Raw genomic sequence first — 12,496 nt, forward strand, 5'->3', positions numbered from 1 at the left:
CACTCGCTGCCCTACCTCTCCCAACAAATGGGAGTCTGACACCTCCTCCCATACAATAACTCAATGGGAGGCATACCAATGCTCGAATGGTGGCTGTTGTTATAGGAAAACTCAGCCAAAGGCAGATACGTATCCCAACTTTCTCCGAAGCCCAGCACACATGCTCGAAGCATGTCCTCGAGCGTCTGAACCGTTCACTCACTTTGACCGTCTGTCTGCGGGTGGTAAGCGGTACTGAAATGCAGTCTAGTACCCAACTCCTCATGGAATTTCTTCCAGAACCTGGAAGTGAAACGCACATCTTGATCCAACACAATCGAGATCGGCACACCATGCCGCGATACCACCTCTCTCACATACACTTCTACCAGCCTTTCTTTGAAAGAGCTCTCACTGATAGCAAGAAAATGAGTGCTCTTCGTCAGCCGGTCGACTATCACCCAAATTGCATCGACGCCTCTCGCAGTACTCGGCAATTTGGTGATAAAATCCATGGAAATCTGTTCCTACTTCCACTGGGGAACCTCAAGAGGCTGCAACTTGCCATGCGGAAACTGGTGCTCAGCCTTAACCCTGCGACAGGTCAAGCACCTCTCTTCAAACCAAGCCACATCCCTCTTCATACAGGGCCACCAATAATCTCTTTTCAGGTCCAAATACATCTTAGTGGCCCCGGGATGGATCGAAAACCTCGACCTGTGTGCCTCCTCCATCAAAATAGCACGTGCCCCACCCTCAAATGGCACCCAAATCCGGCCATAGAAGGTCATAAGCCCTCGGCTATCGGCAATGAACTCTGATATCTGCCTAATCACCTGCTCTCGTTTGCGGTTCTCCGATCTCATGGCCTCCACCTGGGCCTCCTGAATGGTGTCTAACACCGGATTAATCACTGTCAACCTCATACAAACATCTCGCATAGGGGCACTCTCTGCCCTGCGACTCAAAGCATCGGCTACCACATTAGCCTTACTCGGGTGGTACAGGATCTCAAACTCATAATCCTTTACCACGTCCAACCATCTCCTCTAATGCATTTTTAGGTTGGGTTAATCCATCAGATACTTCAAGCTCTTGTGGTCCGTGTATATGGTACACCGAACCCCATACAAATAGTGACACCAAATCTTGAGGGCGAACACCACAGCCCCTAACTCCAAATCATGTGTAGGGTACCTTGTCTCATGAGGCTCCAGCTGCCTCGATGCGTATCTATCACATGCCCACTCTGCATCAGCACCGCGCCCAGATCTGATATCGATGCATCACAATATACCACAAAGTCCTCCATTCCCTCTGGAAGGGCCAACACTGGGGCTTCGCACAATCTCTGGCGATGTTGTAACTACATATTCATGCAATGATACTATAACGCTTAATGAACACGTATTGAGGGAGTAACCCCCAAATATGTACTGTCTATGCGATGTAGGTAATGATCCTTAGGAAAAAACATATAAGGAAATGCGATGTAGAGAGATGAGAGGTAAAAACGATATAGGAGATTACCCTAGGATGAATCTTTAGGGAAGATTAAATGAAGAAAATGGAGATGGGTAATCGGGTTAATTGTTTGACATGAATTATGTGAAGACAAAAATTAACTATATTATTGTGGGTTGAAAACCTATGTACTCGCCAGGTTTCCCAACTTGACCAACTAAATTTATTTATATCACATGTGTCAATTTGAAGATACATTACACTGAGAGATTAAAGGAGATGTAAATCATTAGTGTAAACGAATGTAAGGTCTGCTTATGCTTATGTTTCTATATTGACAATGACAACCCAAAATTTTAATATAAACAAAATACATTTCTTCAGAAATGTTTTGATAATATATATTTATCATGTTTTCTGGGAACAAATTCCGCAACATTTTTATTTAAAATGGATACTTTGATTTTTAAATAAGCATAAATGAAACTTTTAAAATGACCGTGAATTTGGGGTGTCACATATAGTAAGGAGAAAGGCTAGTTCTGAGATAGTTCCATGTGTTAACCCCAAAGATTCTATATGTTTCTACTACCACTTGAAGGGACATTGGTTGCAAAGATGCCCAAAGTATCTGAAAGATCTCAGAGATAGTGAAGTCAAGTTGTGTAACTCTACTTCAGGTACATCCATTATTTAAATCTATTATCTTAACAAGTTCCTATGCATAGACTCTTAATACATGATGTGATGATCACATTTTGATGCTATTGTAGGATCTAAGTGAAAGAAGGAAGCTTAAGCCAATTGAGCTAAATCTGATCATGAGAGATGGACTTCAGTTACATGGTTTGATTATTGGAATTTGGAGCTACTAATAAGGAGTTAGGATAATTTAATAGATTGATATTACTCTTAGGAAATGTCTAGTAACATGTTTCTCATTTTATGCATTGTAAGGATATGTTCGAATTTTTCGTTTATTTTCAATAAAAGTGAAATTTTGGTTTATCTCGTTGCCTCATTTTATATTTCGTCTTGCAAAGGCATTTATGAAAGTGTTGGTTACATATCTAATATTAGCAATATTAATTATGGATTTGATTCTTATGATACCGCTTGTGGTATTATCATAAATGACCAAGTGAAAAGAAATCTAATCACCAATTGGACAAATACTTGGTGATGTACAAGTCATATTGTTTATGTGAATCTTGTTCATTGGAAAATTATGACCAATTCATTAATCACATGTTTATGTGAGTCCAGTGAAAGACTAATGAATCTAGTACATGTAGATATCAGACGACCACAAAGGACGATAACTCTATTCCTCATTATTTATTGATGTTGTTAATAAATATGGTTGGGTTTATAAGATTAAGCATCCATTCTGATACTTTGAAAAGATTCAATGAGTAGTAGAACGAATAAGAAGAACCAATTAGGCAGAAAGATAAAAGATTCTCTAATCTAAAAGGGGAATACTTTAGTATCATATTTTAGGATCATATTAATGATTGTGGAACTATATCAAAATTTATCCTCAAAGAACATCTTAATAAAATTGTATGACTAAGAAGAGGAATCAGATATTGTTGAAGTAGTTCAATCAAGAGATGAATCATACTTCGTTTCCAGTCAAGTTTTAGAGTCATACTCTAGTTACAACAAATCGTATCTTGAAACTCATTTCAAACTAAGAAGGTTTATAAAACCTCGTGAAACGTGGAGTAAAATTGTTTTCTTAATTTAGCACATATAGATATTAGAGTTGTGATATTTTCGTTAGTCGAGAAACAAAAGATAAACTAAGAACTATTCTATAAAGTGTTTTTCTTGTCGGCAATCCACATGAACTTTTGAATATTTGTTTCGCTCATCAAGGAATGTTCCTTGAGAGAAAAAAATAATATGTTAAGAAGTCAGTGGGAGTCGTATTGATCTTGATAGTTTCAAGAGTAAGCCGATAATAAACCTTTTAGTTATCACTAGCACGTGACCTGAGCTTGATAATATATCGTGTTTGGTTGACACATTCTTATTTCTGTGCACTTCTAGTTGAGTTGGCAATGCTTATGAGTTCTATGTTTTCATTTAATTCCAAAAGCAAAAGGCACGTTGGTTAGTGAAATACATTGATCAATATTGGTGAGCTACTAACAACATGGAATCATTGGTAGGCCCGTGTGCTACCAGAGGGCAAGAAATTTAGAATAAGTGAAGTTCATTCCATGAAAGGAAAGCAAAATTTGAATTTGATTTTGTCCAAAACATTATCTTATGATTGTAGGTTGGAAATGATAGATTCACATGGAGGGGAACGTATGTACCATAAAATTTAGGTGGCAAAGTTTTCTCTCTAATTCATGAGAATGATTAGGAGGAAACACTTTTGATAGTAGATTTTAAAGGATTTGATAAAGATCAGTATGGATATTACTTGTACTAATTGCATTCTCAAATTCACAATATGATTATGATATCCCTCTTCATATTTTGAATTGTGAGGAATGGCATATATCTATAAGTTTTGAAAGGATTTAAACACACACACATAAGCTATCCAATGAAGGTGTATAAGCTTAAGAAGTCTAGTTGGAGACGTACTGAAGCATTGCATAACAGAAATCTGTACTTCAGTAAGAAAGTTAAGAGTATTGATTTCTAGAAATGCAGTTGATTCATGGGTACATGTCAAATCTAGTGGGAGCATAATTCTTAAGCTAGAATTGTGAAAGACCCTAACTTTCGTATTTATGAAAGATCCAAACTTTCATACACGACAATATAGTTACTCCAAAACATGCTACTTGCATATTCATAAAAACAATATTTTACATTGATAAAGAGATTACAAACTACTGGATACAAACCGACTATTTTAAAGTGTTATATATTACATAACTTCCCAGGAATCTATAGTTTTATACATATGGGAGTGCAAAATACAATAGTTTCAAACTATTCATAAGCTTCTATCGATACAACAGTTTCAAACTATTCAAAAATCTTCTACCAGTATATAACTATACTGGATGTCTATCTCCTGCAATTTCTTAAACATCGAGAGGGTAAGCGGACACACTTAGTGAGTTCAATAATAGATACAATATAACGTTATGCCAGATATATACTTAAATAGGGCAGAAGCAAAGAGGAGCAAGGAACAACAAGGGCATATGTGAATCATGTGACAAACATTCTATATCAATCATTGATTTCATTTAAAGATATACAATCAATGAGACATAAAAATTTCCATGCTTGATATACATCAATAAAGCTTTGGCCCAAACGGCACAGAAGATATACAACTTCGGACTAACATTTCGGTAGATTTCAGGCTTATAACCCTGTCTAAACTTCTGCCAGTACCATATAATAGAATTCATTCTCTTACGGAGACATGTTCCACACGGCCAGAGGCCACATACCAGTACCAACGTGAATCTAAGTCCTTTTACTGATCACATGGTCAAAGGTATTTCTTTGCTATATAAAAATAGCAATTAAAAATAACCCGGAATAATAACACTGAAAAGCACGTAGCACATATAACACATAACATACATTTATTTCTATATATTAAACTCATCGTGAAATAACCGAGGGCTAAAATATTAATTTGGGCAGTACTTCGGCTCTAAATATGACTTTCGTCGTTGAAAACCGAGAGTTTTCTTGAAAACCGGGCTCTGCGAAGGTAGAGCTTCGAAACCGAAAAGATAAATTTTCCGGGCTTCTCAGGAGTCTCGGGGCGTGTTTCGGGCTTTAGAATCAGTACCGGGGCTTTAGGGGATGTCGGTATAGTCAAAATATAGAAAAAGGGAGTGAAAATGGAAATTTTCTAAAACTAGCCAAGAGGACTCGCACCCCTTATATAGGGCCGAGCTTCGGATCCGAAGCGAAGGGAAGGAGGCACGCGTCTGCGAGGTTCGGACCAGGTGGCAGCTTCAGCGAGGCTCAGATGCGAGGAGTCATCAGCTTCCCATGCGTCATCGGCTGGGTCTTCGGCTCGGATGCGGGGTGGAGGCCGATGCGAGGCACGTCGGATAGCCATTGGACCGCACCCTAAGTCGAATCAGCGTGCGACACGCGAGTAGGGCACGAGGCAGCCATGCGAGGATCACGTGACGACTTCGGACTCCTGTGCGACACGCGTCGCTTCTCGGATGCTCCACGCAGCAGCTTCGTACACGTGGCCAACTTAGAGCGAGGGTGATGTGGCTGACACTATTCATACGAAAATTAAATGAAAAATGTGTCAAATCTTGTAAAATCCATAACTTTTGTATACGAGCTCCGTTTTTGACGTTCTTTATATGCACGCGTAGCTAAAATTATGCTCTACAACTTTCGTTTAGACTTCGTTGGCTAATTTTGAATTTAATTTTAATATTATTATTTTTAACAGATCGGGACAGGAAAATCCGTTAAAAATTCATAACTCCTTCATGCGACGTCCGTTTTCGTCAGACTTTTTACCGTTGCACTACTAATGACGAGACCTTCAATTCTCGTTTAGGTATGTGTCGGCTAAAAATCATTCGATCTAAAATTCGAGTTTTTAGCTGTCTACTGCTAAGCTGAAACTTCGAAAAATCATAACTTCCTCATACGAAGTCAGATTCAAACGGTCTTTATATTAAAGTTGATTATTTTCACGAGTTCTACAACTTTCATTTACATTACTAAGGCTAAAAATTAGTTTATCGAAAACTAAATTTTTACGCGACAAGGTATTTTCCGGATTTATCACGGATCTTTGTTTGGTCATATCTTCTTCGTTATAACTCGGATTTCGATGAGGTTTTCGCCTAAATGTTTCTAACGGGATTATCTACAACTTTCAATAATAAAATTTACTTATTCCAAATTTTATATTTTCGCTTTATTTCATTATTTGGCTTTTTATTGGAATCTCATAAGACTTCCAATACTTTCTGAATGATTCTAAGCATAGTTTTACTTGAATTCTAGTAAAAACTATATGTTAGAACTCAACATTCAAATTCACATAATATTTCATAATATTATTTACTTAAAACAGGATTTCAAAACGTGTATGTTACAAATACCTCATCCTTTTGAGGATTTCGTCCCCAAAATTACATCGATTAAAATAAATGGGGATATTTTGCTCTTATCTCATTCTTATTTTCCCAAGTATAATTTGGGCCTCGATGGTGTTTCCACTTGATAAGCACCAACTCCACTTCTTTATTACGTAGATTAGTTGTTCTATCATTCACGATCTCTTCCGGCTCTTCTACATATCTTAACTTATTATCCAATTTCACATCGGATAATGGAACTGTCTCATCATTGATGCTCAAGCATTTGCGCAGATAGCTCACATGAAACACATCATGAATACCTGTCAAATCTTCATGTAATTCTAAGCGGTATGCTTGTTTTCCAATTCTCTGGATGATTTTGAAAGGACCAACAAATCTAGGACTTAACTTTCCTTTCTTCCCAAATCTCATAAGGCCTTTCCATGGAGATACCTTCAGCATCACGAAATCACCCACTTGGAATTCTATGGGTCGTCTTCTCTTTTCTGTATAGGACTTCTGTCGATCCTGGGCCGCTTTCATTCTTTCTCGTACGATTTGAATTTTGTCGTTGGTGTCTTGAATCATTTCAGGGCCTCCAAGGATCTTCTGTCCTATGTCTCGCCAACATAATGGAGTACGACACTTGCGACCATATAATGCTTCATATGGCGGCATTTTGATTGAAGCGTGGTAACTATTATTATACGAGAATTCGACAAGAGGTAAGTATTTATCCCAGTTACCACCGAACACCAAGACACATGCACGAAGCATATCTTCTACTGTTTGGATTGTTCTCTCTGTTTGAACATCTGTTTGGGGATGATATGCTGTGCTGAGAGCAACTCGAGGTCCTAATTCATGTTGCATACTCGCCCAAAAGTGAGAAGTGAAGCGAGTATCATGATCGAAGATGATCTTTAGTGGCACACCATGTCTTGCCACAATTTCATCCAAGTATACTTGTGCGTATTTCTCCATTGGTGCCGTTTCACGCATGGCAAGAAAATGAGCGCTTTTAGTCAGTCGGTCGACGATTACCCAAATGCTATCATGTTGTCTAGCAGTCTTTGGCAATTTGGTAATGAAATCCATGGACAATTCCTCCCATTTCCATATAGGAACACTAAGACTTTATGGGGTTCCATAAGGCTTTTAGGTGCTCTGCTTTGACTTGTAAGCATACTAAGCATTCTTGTACATATCTTCCAATGTCTTTCTTTAATCCAGGCCACCAATAATCAGCTCTTACATCATAATACATTTTACTTGTACCAGGATGGATTGACAGTTTAGATTTATGGGCTTCATCTAAAATCTTCTGTCTTAATCCACCGATCTTTGGAATCCACAGCCGATTCTTGAATACTTTTAATCCTCGCGGATCATCAAGTAGAGCATCATTATAATGTATTATCCCTTTTTTCTTCACATTTTCTGGATTTAGGGCCTCTTCTTGCCATTTCTCTAATTCATCTAAAATAGTGAATTTTACTGTAGTATGAGTAATGGCATAACACATACTATTGTGATAAACTTTTCTGCTAAGTGCATCAGTAACCACGTTAGCTTTTCCAAGATGATATAGGATTTCACAATCATAATCTTTGATCAGCTCCATGGCTTGTTGTTGTCTCATATTCAAAGTTTGCTGACTGAATATGTACTTGAGACTTTTGTGGTCGGTAAATAATTGACACTTTGTACCAAAAAGATAATTCCTCCAAAGTTTTAGGGCAAATACCACTGCAGCGAGTTCGAGATCATGAGTGGGATAATTCTTTTCATAATTTTTTAGTTTTCTTAAGGCATAGGCTATCACTTTTCCACGTTGCATCAACACACAACCGAGTCCCAATCTTGAAGCATCGCTATAAACGGAGAAGTCATCATCACCTTCTGGGAGTGATAAGATTGGAGCATGAGTCAAAATATCTTTTAGAGTTGAGAAAGCTCTTTCTTGGGTTTCACCCCATTCGAACTTCACTTCTTTCCGTGTAAGACTCGTGAGAGGTACGACTATTCAAGAAAAGTCTTTAATGAATCTCCGGTAATATCCCGCGAGACCTAAGAAACTACGAATTTCGGAAGCATTACGGGGCACTTCCCAATTTTGAATGGCTTCGATTTTGATAGGATCTACGGATACACCATCACTAGAAATAACATGGCCGAGAAATTGAACTTGACGAAGCCAAAATTCACATTTCGAGAATTTAGCATATAGTTTCTCCTTTCGAAGAATTTCCAATACCGCACGAATATGAATGGCATGATCAGCTTCAGACTTGGAATAGATTAGAATATCATCAATGAATACGATGACTGATTTATCAAGCATTGGGCGGCATACCCGATTCATCATATCCATGAATACAACCGGAGCGTTTGTTAAACCAAATCGCATAACAAGGAATTCATAATGTCCATATCGAGTACGAAAAGCAGTCTTCGGTACATCTTGCTTGTGAACTTTCAACTGATGATAGCCATATCTTAAATCAATTTTCGAGAAATAGATAACACCCTGAAGTTGATCGAATAAATCGTCGATGCGAGGTAGTGGGTACTTGTTCTTGATAGTCACCTTATTTAGCTCATGATAATCAATGCACATCCGCATCGATCCATCTTTCTTCTTGACAAACAGTACCGGAGCAACCCAGGGAGAGGTACTCGGTCGAATGAAACCCTTGTCAAGTAGTTCTTGTAGTTGGATCATCATTTCTTTCATCTCAGCTGGCGCAAGACGATAAGGAGTCTTTGCAATCGGAGCAGCACCAGGCACAAGGTTAATTCGAAATTCTACTTGCCTATCCGGAGGAAGACCAGGAAAGTCATCGAGGAAAATGTCAGGATATTCGTTAACAACTAGAAGATCATTTACAATTTTCTTCACCCTTTTTGAGACAACAACTGTGTAGGCCAGATAGATAGAGCACCCTTTCGATATGAATTTACGAGCTTTAAGGAAAGAGATTATTTTTAAGAGCCTTTGTTCACCGTAGACATGGATAGGATTCTCCCTTCAATAGGAATGCGTACTATCTTTTCATAGCACAAGAGTTCTGTGTGGTTCTTTGATAACCAATCCATGCCGAGAATAATATCAAAGTTGGGCAAGGAGATAGGGATCAGGTTAGCGAGAAAAGTATAGCCTTCAATTTCTATAACACAATCTCTATAGACTTTATCAGCAAGTAATGATATTCTTCCCGCAGTATCTACGTGAAATGGTTGCGCAAGTACAAAGCAAGCAATTTGAAAGGCATGCGCAAATTCGTAAGACACAAAAGAATCTGAGGCACCAGAATCAAATAAGATGTGAGAAGGTCTAGAGTTGACAAGAAATGTACCCGTCACAACATTCGGGTCCTCGCGTGCCTCCTCTGAGGTAATCTGGAATGCACGACCCCTAGCTTTTGGCACCTCCTCCTTTTTAGTTGGAGTACCCTTTGATTGTTGAACAGGGACTTGGCTTCTCGCCGGTTGTTGAACAGAAGCTTGACTTCCCGTCATCTGACTAGTAATAGTAGGGCAAAAACGCTTCTTGTGGCCAGTAATACCACATGCATAGCAAGTAACATCCTTTCTTGGGCAAGCTGGCTTTATATGACCCTTTTCTCCGCATCCATCACAAACAATGGATTCCTTGTCCATTTTGCATTCGCCCGGATGATTCCTTCCACAAATACGACATGAAGGTGATTGCATAGAAAAAGATTGTGATCTACCACGTCCACGAGAGACACTTTGAGTTTGAACTTGATTACTAGGCTCAGTCCGAACGGATCGAGCTAGTAGAAAAGGAGGAACAGTTCTTTCAGTACGTGGATACTTCGGAGCAGTAACAGTGGCACCACGTATTTCTAAGTCATGCTCACGTCTTCGAGCATATTCAACGGCTTTATCGAATGACAGAACTTCTCGATTAGCAACGAAATCGTGGATCTCATGTCGTAGTCCCTCCATGAATAACTGAATTTTCTCGTCTTCAGTTGGAATATACTTTGTAGCAAACCTTGCTCTTTGATTAAACTGAGTTTCATACTCATTGACAGTCATTCCTCCTTGTTTAAGCTCGAGGAATTCCTTCTCCAATCTCCTCCTCATGTCTAGAGGACAATACTTCTCTAGCAAACGAGTTTTAAACATTTCCCAGGCTAAATTCTCCTGGTCAAACCCGTTGAGAGCTTCATATGTTGTTTCCCACCAGACCAAAGCTTCTCCGGTGAGCATTGCGGAAGCATAGTTAGCCTTGTCTTCATTATCCACATGAGAAATACGAAACACTTTCTCTGTGTTCTGGATCCAAGTAAGAACAATAATGGGATTGAGAATACCGGAAAACTCTGTAGTACCACTACTCTTGAAATCTTTGAACGAGGGACGCTTCACCTCTCCTTTTGAAGATTCTCCAGTGGCTTTCTCTTTTCCCTTATCACCATTCTTTTTGTGTTCTTCGAGAGTGTGTCAAATAACACCGGTAAGTTTACCCAAGAGTCGCTCCTCACGAGGAGATACTGGAGTATTCACTTCCTCGGGTTGTGGACCTCCACCAACCTCAGGGGTATGGCTACTAACCTGTTCAGCCATTGCTCTGCAATACGGAGTAACATTGTATTTTAGAATATTAGGGTTTATTATTACCTAATACTTTTACTTATATATTTCCTATGGTTTGTATCCCTATACTTACAATGATTAAGTTCATATATTGAACTTCCAATAGTTTAAGTCTAAATACCAATCCGTGGAATTTAGTTCACTCAAACTACTGCTTTGATACCATGATTGAAAGACCCTAACTTTCGTATTTATGAAAGACCCAAACTTTCATACTGGACAATATAGTTACTCCAAAACATGCTACTTGCATATTCATAAAAACAATATTTTACATTGATAAAGAGATTACAAACTACTGGATACAAACCAACTATTTTAAAGTGTTATATATTACATAACTTCCTAGGATTCTATAGTTTTATACATATGGGAGTGCAAAATACAATAGTTTCAAACTATTCATAAGCTTCTATCGATACAATAGTTTCAAACTATTCAAAAATCTTCTACCAGTATATAACTATACTGGATGTCTATCTCCTGCAATTTCTTAAACATCGAGAGGGTAAGCGGACACGCTTAGTGAGTTCAATAATAGATACAATATAACGTTATGCCATATATATACTTAAATAGGGCAGAAGCAAAGAGGAACAAGGAACAACAAGGGCATATGTGAATCATGTGATAAACATTCCATATCAATCATTGATTTGATTTAAAGATATACAATCAATGAGACATAACAATTTCCATGCTTGATATACATCAATAAAGCTTTGGCGCAAACGACACAGAAGATATACAACTTCGGATTAACATTTCGGTAGATTTCAGGCTTATAACCCTGTCTAACCTTCTGCCACTACCATAGAATATAATTCATTCTCTTACGGAGACATGTTCCACATGGCCAGAGGCTACATACCAGTACCAACGTGAATCTAAGTCCTTTCACTGATCACATGGTCAAAGGTATTTCTTTGCTATATAAAAATAGCAATTAAAAATAACCCGGAATAATAACATTGAAAAGCACGTAGCACATATAACACATAACATACAATTATTTCTATATATTAAACTCACCGTGAAATAACCGGGGGCTAAAATATTAATTTAGGAAGTACTTCGGCTCTAAATATGACTTTCGTCATTGAAAACCGAGAGTTTTCTTGAAAATCGGGCTCTGTGAAGGTAGAGCTTCGAAACCGAAAAGATAAATTTTCCGGACTTCTCGGGAGTCTCGGGGCGTGTTTCGGGCTTTAGAATCAGTACCGGGGCTTCGAGGGATGTCGGGATAGTCAAAATATAGAAAAAGGGGGTGAAAATGGAAATTTTCTAAAGCTAGCCGAGAGGGCTCGCACCCCTTATATAGGGCCGAGCTTCGGATCCGAAGCGAAGGGAAGGAGGCACGCGTCTGC

The sequence above is a fragment of the Lactuca saligna genome, chromosome 8 (genome assembly GCF_052625555.1).
Source record: "Lactuca saligna cultivar CGN05327 chromosome 8, ASM5262555v1, whole genome shotgun sequence".
NCBI classification, from domain to species: Eukaryota; Viridiplantae; Streptophyta; class Magnoliopsida; order Asterales; family Asteraceae; genus Lactuca; species Lactuca saligna.